Below are 15166 nucleotides of genomic sequence, written 5' to 3' on the forward strand. Positions count from 1 at the left end.
CGGCGCGTTCTCTGCTCTGGATTCGGGTCCGGCCGGGATTTATGAATGCAGTTCTTCCGCCGTCCACCAGGTGGCGCTGCTGCGCTGAAAGTCATCTCATCGCGCCGGAATGCACCACCTCGGACCAGGTGAAGGTAAGTGCTCCCCAAGCGACACTTTTTCGGTTTTTAAATGCGGCGGTTTTTCCGAATACGTCGGGTTTTCGTTCGGCCACGCCCCCCGATTTCCGTTGCGCGCATGCCGGCGCCGATGCGCCACAATCCGATCGCGTGCGCCACAATCCCTGGGCAATTCAGGTACAATCGGCGCAAATCGGAAATATTCGGGTAACACGTCGGGAAAACGCGAATCGGGCCCTTAGTAAATGACCCCCAATGTGTCCAAAATAAGACAAATCTCTGAGTAATTCTGTCCTCTATTTGAAGTTTGTACATTTTAGCTTAATTCTCAGAAATCATTGAGATTTTTCAGCACATTTTTAACTTTCCACTGACTAATGTATAACACACTGCTATCTATATAATTCACTTACAAACACTTCGTTGCTGATTCCTATCTGATTTCTATATACTGGATGTGGCAATACAGCGCTGAGTGTATAGAATGGGGAAGTCACAGAAAGGGGAAGTGTCGGAGAACGATGAGGGTCAGGACTAAGTGAGAACATGCAGAGGATCTACGGCATCTGGTGAGTATAGGAGACGCTTTTATATCTTATGTAGATTATTACTATTTTTTCTATTAAGGAATTGTGATTCCTGGGTCCCAATACAAAATCTGTACAGGTTTCCCTCCATGTGGCATCTATAATACTGGGGGAGCCTTTGATCCCCCTCATTCACCAGGGCCAGTGTGGTACTAATACCTCGACATCCCCTATAGCTATCTCTGAATATTACATATCATGGAGGTATTGTAGACTGTTATTATATTCCTATTCTATGTAAGTCCTGTGTTATCAGTATCTATTAACTAAATAATTATCTGATTTATGTAAAAAAATATAACTAGAGATGAGCGAGCACTAAAATGCTCGGGAGCTCGTTATTCGAGACAAACTTTTCCCGATGCTCGAGTGCTCGTCTCGAATAACGAACCCCATTGAAGTCAATGGGAGACCCGAGTATTTTTTTGATAAAACAGAACAGTAAAAGAACAGTGTTTAATAAAATATTACAGATGTTTCCTGATGTTTTGCTTGTAAGAACACATTGAAATAACACTATTCCTCACTTTGCAGATGTGTGCGCGTATCTCCGAACCTATCGGAAGACACGCACACAAACCTGCAATGTGAAGAATAGAATTAAAACATTAAAAACACTGAATACAGGACCATATAAGTGCAGAACACATTGAAAGAACAATATTCTTCACATTCCAGATGTTCCGAACATCTCCGAACCTAGCGGGAGACACGCGGACACACCTGCAAAGTGAAGAATAGTGTTATTTCAATGTGTTCTTACAAGCAAAACATCAGGAAACATCTGGAATATTTTATTAAACAATAAAAACACTGTTCTTCACTTAATTTAATGCTCGAGCAGGGGAAATACTCGTCCGAGTAACGAGCCGGTCCGAGTATGCTAATACTCCACCAAGCAGTATACTCGCTCATCTCTAAATATAACGTTGATGTACTCTCCAAACAACAATAGATTGGTGTTGGTTTTGAGGAAAGTGTTTCCTTAGTTGAATATAAAGAATTGATCTAGTTTTTGTTAACAGCATGAAAGGGTCTGTGCCCTCCCGATGAATGATACTAAGTTGTGTTGATCAAGTTCTAAAATCTACCAAGAACGTATTTTGTTAAACATGGAAGTATCACTGACTCGAAGAGTTACCTGGAATGTCTTCTGATGGTTTCCAGTGAAAGTTTTAGGACTGTATCCATAATCCCTACAGCGCGGTGACCCCACTCCCTACTCTTACCGTCAGGGTTGTTGGATTTTGACCTCTTTCCAATCAACTATTTAAAAAAAGTCTTTCAATATTATTGTTACGAGAAACAGTAGAAGGAAGACTCGAGGGCTCATGTAAGAAAGGAAAAGACAGATGAACCTCAGCTGGAAATCTCTTTTCTGTGGGACATTAGCTTCTGGATTATACCTCTGCCCTTTATAATCTCAAAGGTTGTCTGTGGTTCCTAAAAATCCTATGGACGTTTCAGGGAAAATTAAAAGAGAGGTCATCTAGGGAGTTGAAAAATTTAGATACATCCAAGATCAAGTTTGGTGGAAGACCAATCCAATCTATTATTGTGACATACAAGTGAGACTGTTGACAAGCAGGCGAAAAACATAGATAAGTTAAAAATAAAAATCATAAAAATAAAAAATATATATTTATAACTACTTACTTTTATTTTTTTATTGTGTAGAAGGAAGTGTTTTAGTGAAAAATTTAGGAAATACAAGATATTATTTCTAATACCCAGTGGGGCTCATTTACTAAGGGTCCTCGGTCCGCACTATCGTTGGAATACCTGAATATTACCGATGTGTGCCGCATTTAGAAAGGGTTTTTGGCGCATCAGCGGTGTCTTTCACGTGACATAAATCGGGGGGGGGGGGGGTTTGGACCATCCGACGGATTCGGACAACGCACAGGACTTTGTGTGGCAAGACACGCACTTAAAAGCACTGTGAAAAAGAAGGTGAACTCCGGCGGACTTCAGTGGGGGAAGTGACACATGCAGGAAATCGGGCGCACGAGCTACGTGAATCGCGCCGAACTTCATCTTCGTCGGACCGACAGGATCGTTGGGGATCGCGACAGGATCGGGTAAGTAAATTTGCCACAGTATTCTGAAAATAGAAAAGCAATAACATAATTAACTGGATTCTTTAATGTTGATTGTCCATCACAGTTTTCGGTTGTCTACAAATTAAATCATAAGATTTTTGTCCAATGTGTGACGAAAGTTTCATGACATCTGATAGAATTGCACCAAATTTTCCCGTAGGCATAGAAATTAGGGGGTATGTAGGCTGATCTAATACCCTTGTATCCAGGGGCGGACTGGGAATTTAAAGTGGCCCTGGAAAAAACTGTAAAAGTGGCCCCATTTTGTGGGCGGGGTCAAAACAAGTAGGTGTGGCCTTGTGATGTGGGTGGAGTTACTAAACTCCATACAAACTGTTAATAGATGGTCTAAATCAACATGTACACCGCAGAGAAAGAGACTCATACTGCCTCCTTGTAAAGGAATAACTCCCGAGGATAACTCATTTTTTGTTTGTATTTTACAAATTGCATTATCATACTGTTGTTTTTAAATAAATGTAATGATTAAATAAAAGGAATTAAATTTTAACCAAATGGTATAATGAGATTTCTATGAACCAGATTTCACTCATGTGCTCTTCTAAGGTTTCCCTAAGTAAAATATATTGTAATACTGCCCCCTATGTACAAGAATATACCTACTATAATACTGTCCCTATGTACAAGAATATAACTAGTATAATACTGCCCCCTATGTACAGGAATATAACTACTATAACACTGCCCCCTATGTACAAGAATATAACTACTATAATACTGCCCCCTATGTACAAGAATATAACTACTATAATACTGCCCCCTATGTACAAGAATATAACTACTATAATACTGCCCCCTATGTACAGGAATATAACTACTATAATACTGCCCCCTATGTACAAGAATATAACTAGTATAATACTGCCCCTATGTACAAGAATGTAACTACTATAATTCTGCCCCCTATGTACAGGAATATAACTACTATAATACTGCCCCCTATGTACAAGAATATACCTACTATAATACTGCCCCCTATGTACAAGAATATAACTACTATAATACTGCCCCTATGTACAAGAATATAACTACTATAATACTGCCCCCTATGTACAGGAATATAACTACTATAATACTGCCCCCTATGTACAAGAATATACCTACTATAATACTGCCCCCTATGTACAAGAATATAACTACTATAATACTGCCCCCTATGTACAGGAATATAACTACTATAATACTGCCCCCTATGTACAAGAATATAACTACTATAATACTGCCACCTATGTACAAGAATATAACTACTATAATACTGCCCCCTATGTACAAGAATATAACTACTATAATAATGCCCCTATGTACAAGAATATAACTACTATAATACTGCCCCCTATGTACAAGAATATAACTACTATAATACTGCCCCCTATGTACAAGAATATAACTACTATAATACTGCCCCCTATGTACAAGAATATAACTACTATAATACTGCTCCCCTATGTACAAGTATATAACTACTATAATACTGCCCCTATGTACAGGAATATAACTACTATAATACTGCTCCCCTATGTACAAGTATATAACTACTATAATACTGCCCCTATGTACAAGAATATAACTACTATAATAATGCCCCTATGTACAAGAATATAACTACTATAATACTGCCCCCTATGTACAAGTATATAACTACTATAATACCGCCCTTATGTACAAGAATATAACTACTACAATACTGCCCCCTATGTACAAGAATATAACTACTATAAAACTGCCCCCTATGTACAGGAATATAGCTACTATAATACTGCCCCCTATGTACAAGAATATAACTACTATAATACTGCGCCATATGTACAAGAATATAACTACTATAATACCGCCCCCTATGTACAAGAATACAACTACTATAATACTGCCCCCTACGTACAGGAATATAACTACTACAACACTGCCCCCTATGTACAAGAATATAACTACTATAATACTGCCCCCTATGTACAAGAATATAACTACTATAATACCGCCCCCTATGTACAAGAATATAACTACTATAATACCGCCCCCTAACTACTATAATACAGCCCCCTATGTACAAGAATACAACTACTATAATACTGCTCCTTATGTACAAGAATACAACTACTATAATACTGCCCCCTACGTACAGGAATATTACTACTATAATACTGGTATATAGTCAGCGCACCGCCCCAGTATATATCCAGCCCACTGTAATATATATATATATATATATATATATATATATATATATATATATATATATGTAGCCAGCCCCCCAGTATACAGCTAGCCAGTCAGCCCATAGCCCCAGTATACAGCCTGCCAGCCCATATCCCCAGTATACAGCCTGCCTGCCCATAGCCCCAGTATACAGCCTGCCAGCCCATAGCCCCAGTATACAGCCTGCCAGCCCATAGCCCCAGTATACAGCCTGCCAGCCCATAGCCCCATTATACAGCCTGCCAGCCCATAACCCCAGTATACAGCCTGCCTGCCCATAGCTCTAGTATACAGCCTGCCAACCCATAGCTCCAGTATACAGCCAGGGAGCCCATAGCCCCAGTATACCGCCAGAGAGCCCATAGCCCCAGTATACAGCCTGCCAGCCCATAGCCCCAGTATACAGCCTGCCAGCCCATAGCCCCATTATACAGCCTGCCAGCCCATAACCCCAGTATACAGCCTGCCTGCCCATAGCCCTAGTATACAGCCTGCCAGCCCATAGCCCCAGTATACAGCCAGGGAGCCCATAACCCCAGTATACCGCCAGGGAGCCCATAGCCCCAGTATACAGCCTGCCAGCCCATAGCCCCAGTATACAGCCTGCCAGCCCATAGCCCCAGTATACAGCCTGCCAGCCCATAGCCCCAGTATACAGCCTGCCAGCCCATAGCCCCAGTATACAGCCTACCAGCCCATAGCCCCAGTATACAGCCTGCCAGCCCAAAGCCCCAGTAGACAGCCTGCCAGCCCATAGCCCCAGTATACAGCCTGCCACCCCATAGCCCCAGTATACAGCCTGCCAGCCCATAGCCCCATTATACAAACTTTCTGGGTAGCTGCTCTATTATTACAATACATTTAACCATTGGTTTGCATGATGGAAACTAATGTAATGTAGTATTCCTGAGACTTCTCTATTCTGACCTTCATCCTGTGTTGTAATGGATATAAATTCAAGTATCTAGATATGTGGCAATTTACTGTAATTGTTACAACAACTATAATTTTGAAATACATTAACTGTATTGTTGTGCTCATCGTTATGACTAGAAATTATTACATCTTAAATGGAAGGAGAGAAAAGCCACAAGCTATAGGCAGATAAGGTCTTTATCCAGGGGAGGGGGTAGGAGGCATACAGCAGAACTGTGTATGTTATGGCTATGATAATAGAGCTGAGAGTGTCATTATGTGTAATATGCATCTCATGGATCTCATCATCACTCGTCTCTGATCTGTCTCATCTCTCTTTCTATGTGTCAGATACTAGTAGAATGTTCAGAAGGTAAATGAAAGTGTAGATAAACTTCTTACCGTAATAATCGAAGCACATTGTCAGCTCACAGAATCTCATAGCACTAAAGGGATCATAAAGTGTCTGATTAGAGAGTCCCTGCTCACACTCTGGTATCTTACACTGACCCTCACTGAGTAATAGGGGATAAAACACCAATAATAATGAGTAACATTGTAAAGTAAGGGGTTAAACATGATCTTTAATGTGTAAACATCACTAGGGGAGTGAGATTTGAGAATTTTCTTTCATAGGAAAACCCCTTTAAATGTATCTTTTTAAGAGCTTGAGATATGGTATTGCAGGCCATGAGAAGAAAATCTTTACCATGGTGTAAAGATAATCAGGGGAATGGATGAAGGTGGCGCAGGTCTGTCAGACAACACTAGGTTTTTGCTGTGCCATATCTATTACTGTGATGTTAAATTCTGGCGCAGTTTAAAACTGTGGTGTTCTACTTCACAGCTCCTTGCAGTTGGTCTAAATGTTTGTGCCACAACGTGGTGCACAGTCTTCATTTTTGGGCGTGCACCCTATTTTCCAGCAGACCACACCCCTTTTTCAGAAGAACTCACCCAATCCTTTAAAGACCACGCCCCTTAGTGGAACAAATCAGAAAAGTGTAGTCTTTATTAATTGCTGCAGAAAGTTTTTTTGGCACAAATTACACCAGATGTCTGGAAAAAAAATGGCTTCATACTTCTCCCCCCCAATGTATTTACCTGACCTCTCCAGAATCAAAGGCAAAATAAGGAAATCTAAGTTTTATATGCATAACTATTCCCTCTAAGGGGCTTTGATCCATGTGTTGTACAACTTTTTTGATAATGAGCAAAAGAAAGTCCCATGAGAGGCTGTAACTGGGACAATGATATATTGTGAGTCATTTTGGATGACTTAGCTTGTGGTGCTCCTTGTTGGGCGGTACCTAAAGCTAATTTGATGTATTGAGGATTTTATTCTTATTATAACTACACTGGGAACATTCTACTTTTGGTATTTGACTTCCTTAAGATACATGGAGAGTTAGAGAGTTTGGAAGAGACTTACATACGTAGTCTAATATATAAAGCTGAGTGCATGGGTGTGTATGTATGTGTATGTGTGTGTGTATGTGTGTGTATGGCTGTGTATGTGTATGTATGTGTATGTATGTGTATGTATGTGTATGTATGTGTATGTATGTATGTGTATGTATGTGTATGTATGTGTATGTGTGTGTATGTGTGTGTATGGCTGTGTATGTGTATGTATGTGTATGTGTGTGTATGTATGTGTATGTATGTGTATGTATGTGTATGTATGTGTATGTATGTATGTGTATGTATGTGTATGTATGTGTATGTGTGTGTATGGGTGTGTATGTATGTATATGTGTGTGTATGTGTGTGTATGTGTGTGTATGTGTATGTGTATGTATGTGTATGTGTGTGTATGTATGTGTATGTATGTGTATGTATGTGTATTTATGTGTATGTGTGTGTATGTATGTGTATGTGTGTGTATGGGTGTGTATGTATGTGTATGTGTGTGTGTGTATGGGTGTGTATGTGTATGTGTGTGTATGTGTATGTGTATGTATGTGTATGTATGTGTATGCATATGTATGTGTGTGTATGTATGTGTGTGTATGTGTATGTATGTGTATGTGTGTGTATGGGTGTGTATGGATGTGTATGTGTGTGCATGTATATACTGCATGTATGTCCACTAAAGGAATCTGCACCATGGCGTTTACAATCACCAGATTTTCCACAGCCGCTCTCTATGACTCAGGGAATGTCACAGAGTCGGTTTTGAATTGAAATTTTCACCCTGCGATATCCTAATTACACTCTTTAACCACCATAAACAGGAGCCATTGTCTGCTGCTACTGTTTCAGTTAGAAGCTGAGCTGAGATTGGTTGCTGTTTTGACACAGGTCATTAATTGATTTGTTACTTTAGGCAATGAGCATAAGACAGCTTATGTTTGAGGTAAGATGGATAGGCATAAAGACAAAGAGAAAGGCAGGGAAAGTGATATACAGGCAGGGAGAGTGATATACAGGCAGGGAGAGTGAGTGACAGAGAGACAGGCAAGGAGAGTAAGCATGTGCAATAGAGACAGGAAGAGAGAATAAGTGACAGAGAGACAGGAAGGTAGAGTGAGTGACTGAAAGACAGGCAGGGAGAGTGAGTTAGTGACAGAGAGACAGGCAGGAAAATGTTTGACATAAAGACAGGCAGGGAGAGTGAGTTAGTGACAGAGAGTCAGGCAGGAAAATGTTTGACTTAAAGACAGGCAGGGAGAATGAGAGAAAGGCAGGTGATTGAGTGACAGAGAGTTAGGCAAGGAGAGAAATTGATTGACAGAGAGACAGGCAGGGAGAGTGAGACAGCTAGACAGGCGGGGAAACTGATACAGATAGACAGGCAGGGAGAGTGAGAGACAGGCAGGGAGAGTGAGCGAGCGAGTAAGTGAGAGACAGACGGAGAGTGAGTGAGAGAAGGACACAGACAGGGAGAGTGAGAGACAGAGACAGGAAGAGAGAGTGAGAGACAGAGACAGGAAGGGAGAGTAAGAGACAATAAGACAAGCAGGGAGAATGAGTGAGAGGCAAGCATAATTAGAGATAAAATATTTTTTGTTAACCAATTCTATTTTGCTATAGCTAAGCACAGTTATTCACTCACCCAGACAACGCCAGGATTTACAGCTAGTAGCTAATGAAGGTGGGTTTGGGGGGTTTAGCCAGGGAATGGGTTTCCCCTATTTATTTATTTTTTATTTTGGGGATGCTCTACACTTATTATATGGCTATGCTACCTCATTGGCTTATTCTTATATTCACACTGTTTATAAATGAATATTAATATATATATATATATATATATATATATATATATATATATATATATATATATATTAATATGAATGCAACACTTTACATGGAATGTTAGGGAATTGGGAAACTTGATAACAAGAACAGTCCTAGATTATGTGCAGAGACATCTACCTGCCATTTTGTGGTCACAGAAACTCACTTTACAAGGGAGTCAATATACAAAATTCTTTGCTACTTTTTATCTAAGGCTAGAGGGGGTTAGTGGTACACATAAGACTTGAATTTAAATGTTGGCATCACATACGGGTCAATATGGGGCAATGCCATTTTATTGATTGTGTCCTAAAGGATTTAGATTTATAGTGTAATTTATATATATACCAGCAGGGGTGTAACTGCAGGGGTAACAGCCGTAGAAGCTGCTATGGGGTCTACAGTGTAAGGGGGCCCTGGAATCCTAGGTATTGCATGCTGAATGCTGAATGTGTGTATATACCTTATATGTGTGCATAGGCTTTATTTCCATATATTGTATTATATGTATGCATATTGTATGTATGTACTATATGTGTGTGAATATGTGATGTGTTTATGCTGTATGCCTGAGTATATGATTCATGGGTGTATATGGTACAGTATGTATGTATGTGTATATTTATTGTATATATGGATATAGAGTATGTATATACAATGTGTGATTCTAACTCACATGTGTGAGCGTACAGGTAGTAAGTATATTTTTTTTAAGTGGAAAGGGGGGCCCTGCATCTCCTAGTCATGCCCCAGTATACCACCCCTGTGTTAATGAGACATGATTAAAGGGATCTTGGAAACCATGCAGAATGGATACAGAAAGTGAATTGTAAAAATGTATAACTTTTTATACACAAACAATATCAATTATTTTCTGGAATGTGCTTAAAGGGACAACCCGTTTAACCCCTAGGCGCACCAGGACGTTATAGTACGTCCCGGGGGCAAAATGCTAAGCGCACGGGGACTTGCTATAACGTCTTGCTTCTGGCACCGACTCACGAATGGAGCCGGCACCAGAAGCAGCGGCTCTATCACAGCTGACAGCCAGCGCTAACACCCGCGATCGGAGCCGGCTCCGATCACAGGTGTTAAACCCTTACACGCCGCGGTCAAGCATGACCGCGGCTTGTAAGGGTGTTTGCGCTATGGATCGGATCCCCCGTGCTGCTTTCTGGGGGATCCGATCCTCTTCTGGGCAGCTCCGAGGACTGCCATGTGGCCCAGAGCTGCCCGATGTCCCTGGCAGCCAGACCCCTTCCGGATCTGACTGTAAACTGTCTGATCATGCACATGCATGCTCAGACAGTTTCCACTGCTCTACAATGAAATATTGTAGAGCAGTGTATTGAACTTGAACCAGCGATCAGAGCATCACTGGTTCAAGTTCAAGTATGTATAAGTAAAAAAAAAGTGAAAAACACTAAAGTTAACACATTAGAATAAACAAAAAATAAATACATGAAAATATAAGCCCCTAAAATGTCACTTTCCCATAAAAACACTTAATAAAGTATAAAAACCACAAAAACTAAAAAAAAAAACCGCTGCATATTTGGTATTGCCACGTCCGTAACAATCTGTATAATAAAACAGACTCATTACTGGACCCGCACGGTAAACGGCGGAGAAAAAAAACGCAAAAACGTTCCGAAAAAAGATCATTTTAAATTAATACTAATGATAATAATATAAAAAATTCTCTAAAAAGTTATTTAAAAAATGTTATGCACTCTGATATAAGTCCACTAAAAAGAACAACTCTTCTCGCAAAAAATAAGCCCCTAATTAGATTTGTCAGCTGAAAAATAAAAAAGTTATGCATATGAAAAGATGGTGATGCTAAAATGAACAAGATTTTCTCCAAATTAGTTTTTATTCAGTACAATTGAATAAAATACACAAAACCCCCACATATTTGGTCCCATATTTATATCCCTGCATCCGCAACAATCTGCATAATAAAACAAAATTGTTATTAGATCCGCAAAGTGAACCCCGTAAAAAAAAACCCCAAAAAAGCTCCAAAAAAAGATAATTTTCAATTAATACCCTATAAAAATGCTCTAAAAAGTGATTTTAAAAATGTTATGCACTCTAATATAAGTCCACTAAAAAGAACAATCCGTCTCGCAAAAAATAAGCCCTTAACCAGATTTGTGAGGCAAAAAATAAAAAAGTTATATTTTTTGCCAAATTACTTTTTATTCAGTAAAAATGGGAAAAAAATAAAAATCTATATAAATGAGGTCTTTTCATAATCGTGGTGACCCGTAGAATAAAAATAATATACTATTTTTTTTTTTTAACGGGCAAAAAAAAAACCATAAAAATGTTCCTAAAAATTGATGATTTTCATTTCCTCCACCAACAAAGAGTTAAAATCTCACCAATTAGCTATAGATGCCCCAAAATTATGTACCAGGAAAGTGCATCTCATGTGGCAAAATAAATAAGCCCCTATAGGTCTACATTAAAAAAAGAAAAAAATTATAGCCTGTACCATGTGACATAGCAAATCTGCTCTACATGGCGCCTCCTTCCCTTCTATGCCTGGCCGTGCGCCCATACAGCAGTCACCACCACATATGGGGGATTGGCTCTGGATGGCTCCTCCCATTCTATGCTCCTCCTTCCCTCCTATGCCCAGCCGTGCGCCCATACAGCAGTCACCACCACATATGGGGGATCGGCACTCGGGAGAGATTGGGTATCAAACTTTGTGGAGCCTTTAGTCATTTAATCCATTGTAAATGCACCTCCATTTTGTTTTAGCCCCTATAAAACACCTAAAGGGTTAACAAACTTCTTAAAAGTGGTTTTTCATACATTGAGGGGTGTAGTTTCCACAATGGGTAATTTATGAGTCTCGCTATTATTTAGGCCTCTCAGTGTCAATTAGAAGTTGAACAGGTCCATCTAAATACGGGTTTTGGTGATTTTACAAAAAATTTTAAAAATGGCCCCCAAATTCTGAGCCTCATAACATTCTAGTAAAATATGTGGAATCTTAAAAAACCATCCAACATAAAGCAGACATTTGGGAAATGTAAGTTATGAATTTATTTGGGTGCTAGGACTATCTGCATCAAAAGTAGAGAATTTAGAACGTTGAAAATAAAGAATTTTTCCAAATTTTTGCCCAATTTTGTTTTTTTTCATAACTAAAAGCAAAAGATTTAAACTAATTTGAAGTGTGTGTCACGGGAAAACAATCTCAAAATCCCCTGGATATCTCATATCATTCCAAAGCTATAACCACTTATAGTGACACAGGGCAGATTTGAAAAATGGGACCGCGTCCTTATGGTCAAAAGAGGCGGAGTCCCGTAGGGGTTAAGCGACTTTTATTGTTTAAGGGAAATAGACAAGATTGTTTTGTTTTATCATATGGTGATTACAATTGTGTTATGGACATGAAGCAGAATAAGATCAATAAATTTCCCTCCCAAAAAATGAAAAGTCGACCGGCTGTGTTTATAAATTAGCGCTGCGCAGGACCCCACCGGATACATCAAAAGGCCGGAGCCTCTTGATGTATTGGACTGAGCACGAGCGCCGGCGTATGATAAATAATCCCCATTGACTCTATCAGAATGGATCAGGAATTTTTTCTGATTTATATAAATCTGAGAATTAAATGGGTTCTGAGCAAATACATAATTACTTACAATTAATATTATCATCAATGCAAAAAAATTAAAAAATTAGATGAACCAATCACTTTAGAGGAATTAAAAATGCCACTGGATTCCTTCACTGGTAATGCATCTTTCAAATCAGTATAGGTCTGCCCATTCTACTATAGAAATCTTGAGCAATGGAGATTGGTATATTACATGATTCAGTGAAGGAAGAAAAAATTACGTTGGTCCTGAATAAAAGTAAGTATGAGAATGACTATTATGACCTTATAAAACTCTTTTAAAAATGGATTTAAAATGATATGCTAAGATATTAGTGATAAAAAGTGTTGAATTTGCATTGATTCATGAGAAAGTGTATGGGTTTATCCCAAATAGACACTCTCTGAGTAACCTTATGAGATTGTTTACCAATACACACATGGACCAGCGGAGAACCTTTCCATTCTGTTTATAGACCCATCTCAGGCATTTGATGGGGTAAAAAGGGTTTCTTCAGTGAGACTTTAAAAAGTTTGGGGTTGGGATCACATTTTATCAAATTTACTCATCATCATAAGACAGAGCAGCAGTGGAGGCAGTGTCATCTTGATGGAGCCACGTTTCTGTGTTGGCCAGCAGGTCTAAGGACTTAGAAAGGAACAGGTTGTTTATTGTACACTGATCGGGCATTCCCGAGGACACATTTGAAATGGGCTACAGGAGGAGGAGGGTGTTATTGATGAGGTTTGCAGGTTTTCTGTGAAAGCTGGAAAGTTTGAAGCTGAAAGAACGAGGACCAGAGGGATATTACCTGGTACTAGTAGGAGGAGATTAAGGAGATAGGAAAGTGATTTATGACACTGTGGTAATCTCTGCTTTACAGAAGAACAAGATGGAATATGGAAAAAGGATTGGCTCTACGTGAATCTGGAATTTTGAATACATCTGCACCAACAAATATTCTTTTATGTAGATATTTTAATAAAGTATTGAAATGGATTAAGTAGGTAGTAGGTATCAAGGGTGGAACAATTTTCCTCCATATGGCAAAATATTCAATTAAAAAAATTATTTTAAAGATATTTTGGAAAAAAAGGAATAAATGTAACTTTGCATACAATTAGGCACAATTAAATAATCGTATTCTTAACGATGAAGAAACTTAATGGGATAGAAGATGAGCTATATTTTAAATACTTACAATTGACTTATATGTTAGAATTAGGCAAAAGGATTTTTTTTTTTTAAATCGGAATTTTTATTTTTTTATGGGGTACAAAAAGACCACTCTCAAAAATGTATAAGTTCCGCTTTGCTAGGGTGACAGTCCTCATCACATTAGTAGAGCTAAAATATGTCGGAAGTGAATTCCAGACTTGTAGGGGCTATAATTTTCATACAGCCCATGGTCTATGGCAGTCTTAATCTGCCCCCTGCGCAAACTTTAAGGGAATGAAAAAAAAAACTATTACATTTTGAACAAATTAAATATGATGATATAGGTAAAGAATCAGGAGCAAATCACCTTTGCTGCAGATTATTTTGCATGGACAGAGGAGAAGTGGTCCACAGTTAGTTTTAGGGATGAAAATAAGTTTATTGGTAACATTATGGGGCTCATTTACTAAGGGTCCGAACGCCCCACTTTCGGCGGGTTTCCCGAATATTTCCAATTTGCGCTGAATTGGTCCGGGATTTTGGCGCACGAGAGCGGATTGTGGCGCATCGGTGCCGGCTTTCACGTGACAGAAATTGGGGGGCATCGCTGTCGGACAATCCCTGAAGAAGAACGTGAACTCCGGCGGACCTCGGCACCACAGCGACACCTGCTGGATATTGGTCGCACGATCTTAGTGAATGGCGGCAGACCCAAATCCTCGTCGGACAACGCGCCGCGGGATCGCGACTGGACCGGGTAAGTAAATGTGCCCCTATGTTCATCAACAAACTTTGGGAAGACTGAAGTTAAAGTGTGTAAAGAAGTCAGTGAAATGTAGTGGAGGATGTGTTATGGTTTGGGGAATGTTTTCTGCAGTAGAAGTAGGACCTCTCATACAGCTACATGGCAGAGTGAATGCGAGTGTGTATCAGAACCTTCTTCAACAACACGTGGTTCTTTCCTTGCGTTCTTCACTCAATCGGCCAGCAATTTTCATGCAGGACAATTCCACCTATCACACGGCAAAATGGGTAAAGCAGTTCCTTGAAACAGAACAGCATTGAAAATTCATTGGCCAAGAAACCAACAACAGTCCCAGCAGAGCCGAGTGAGAGACTAGTCATGTCCTGTGGCCGTGGTGAAGTCCTATGCTGTCCCTACTGACTGGTAACTGCTGGGACCTGCAGAGAATGTAATGATA

At 39.6% G+C, this 15166-nt stretch overlaps 1 protein-coding gene across 1 annotated transcript in view; it reads left to right on the top strand.

Annotated features, from left to right (window-relative positions):
* Positions 1-605: 605 nt before the first annotated feature.
* Positions 606-15166, top strand: part of LOC140134569 (sialic acid-binding Ig-like lectin 14) — a 46370-nt gene continuing 31809 nt past the window's right edge. The window contains exon 1 of the mRNA XM_072154973.1: positions 606-688. The gene's annotated coding sequence lies outside the window, so the exon portion shown is untranslated. The remainder of the gene's footprint in view (positions 689-15166) is intronic.

This window comes from Engystomops pustulosus, chromosome 6 (assembly GCF_040894005.1).
Source record: "Engystomops pustulosus chromosome 6, aEngPut4.maternal, whole genome shotgun sequence".
Taxonomy (NCBI): domain Eukaryota; kingdom Metazoa; phylum Chordata; class Amphibia; order Anura; family Leptodactylidae; genus Engystomops; species Engystomops pustulosus.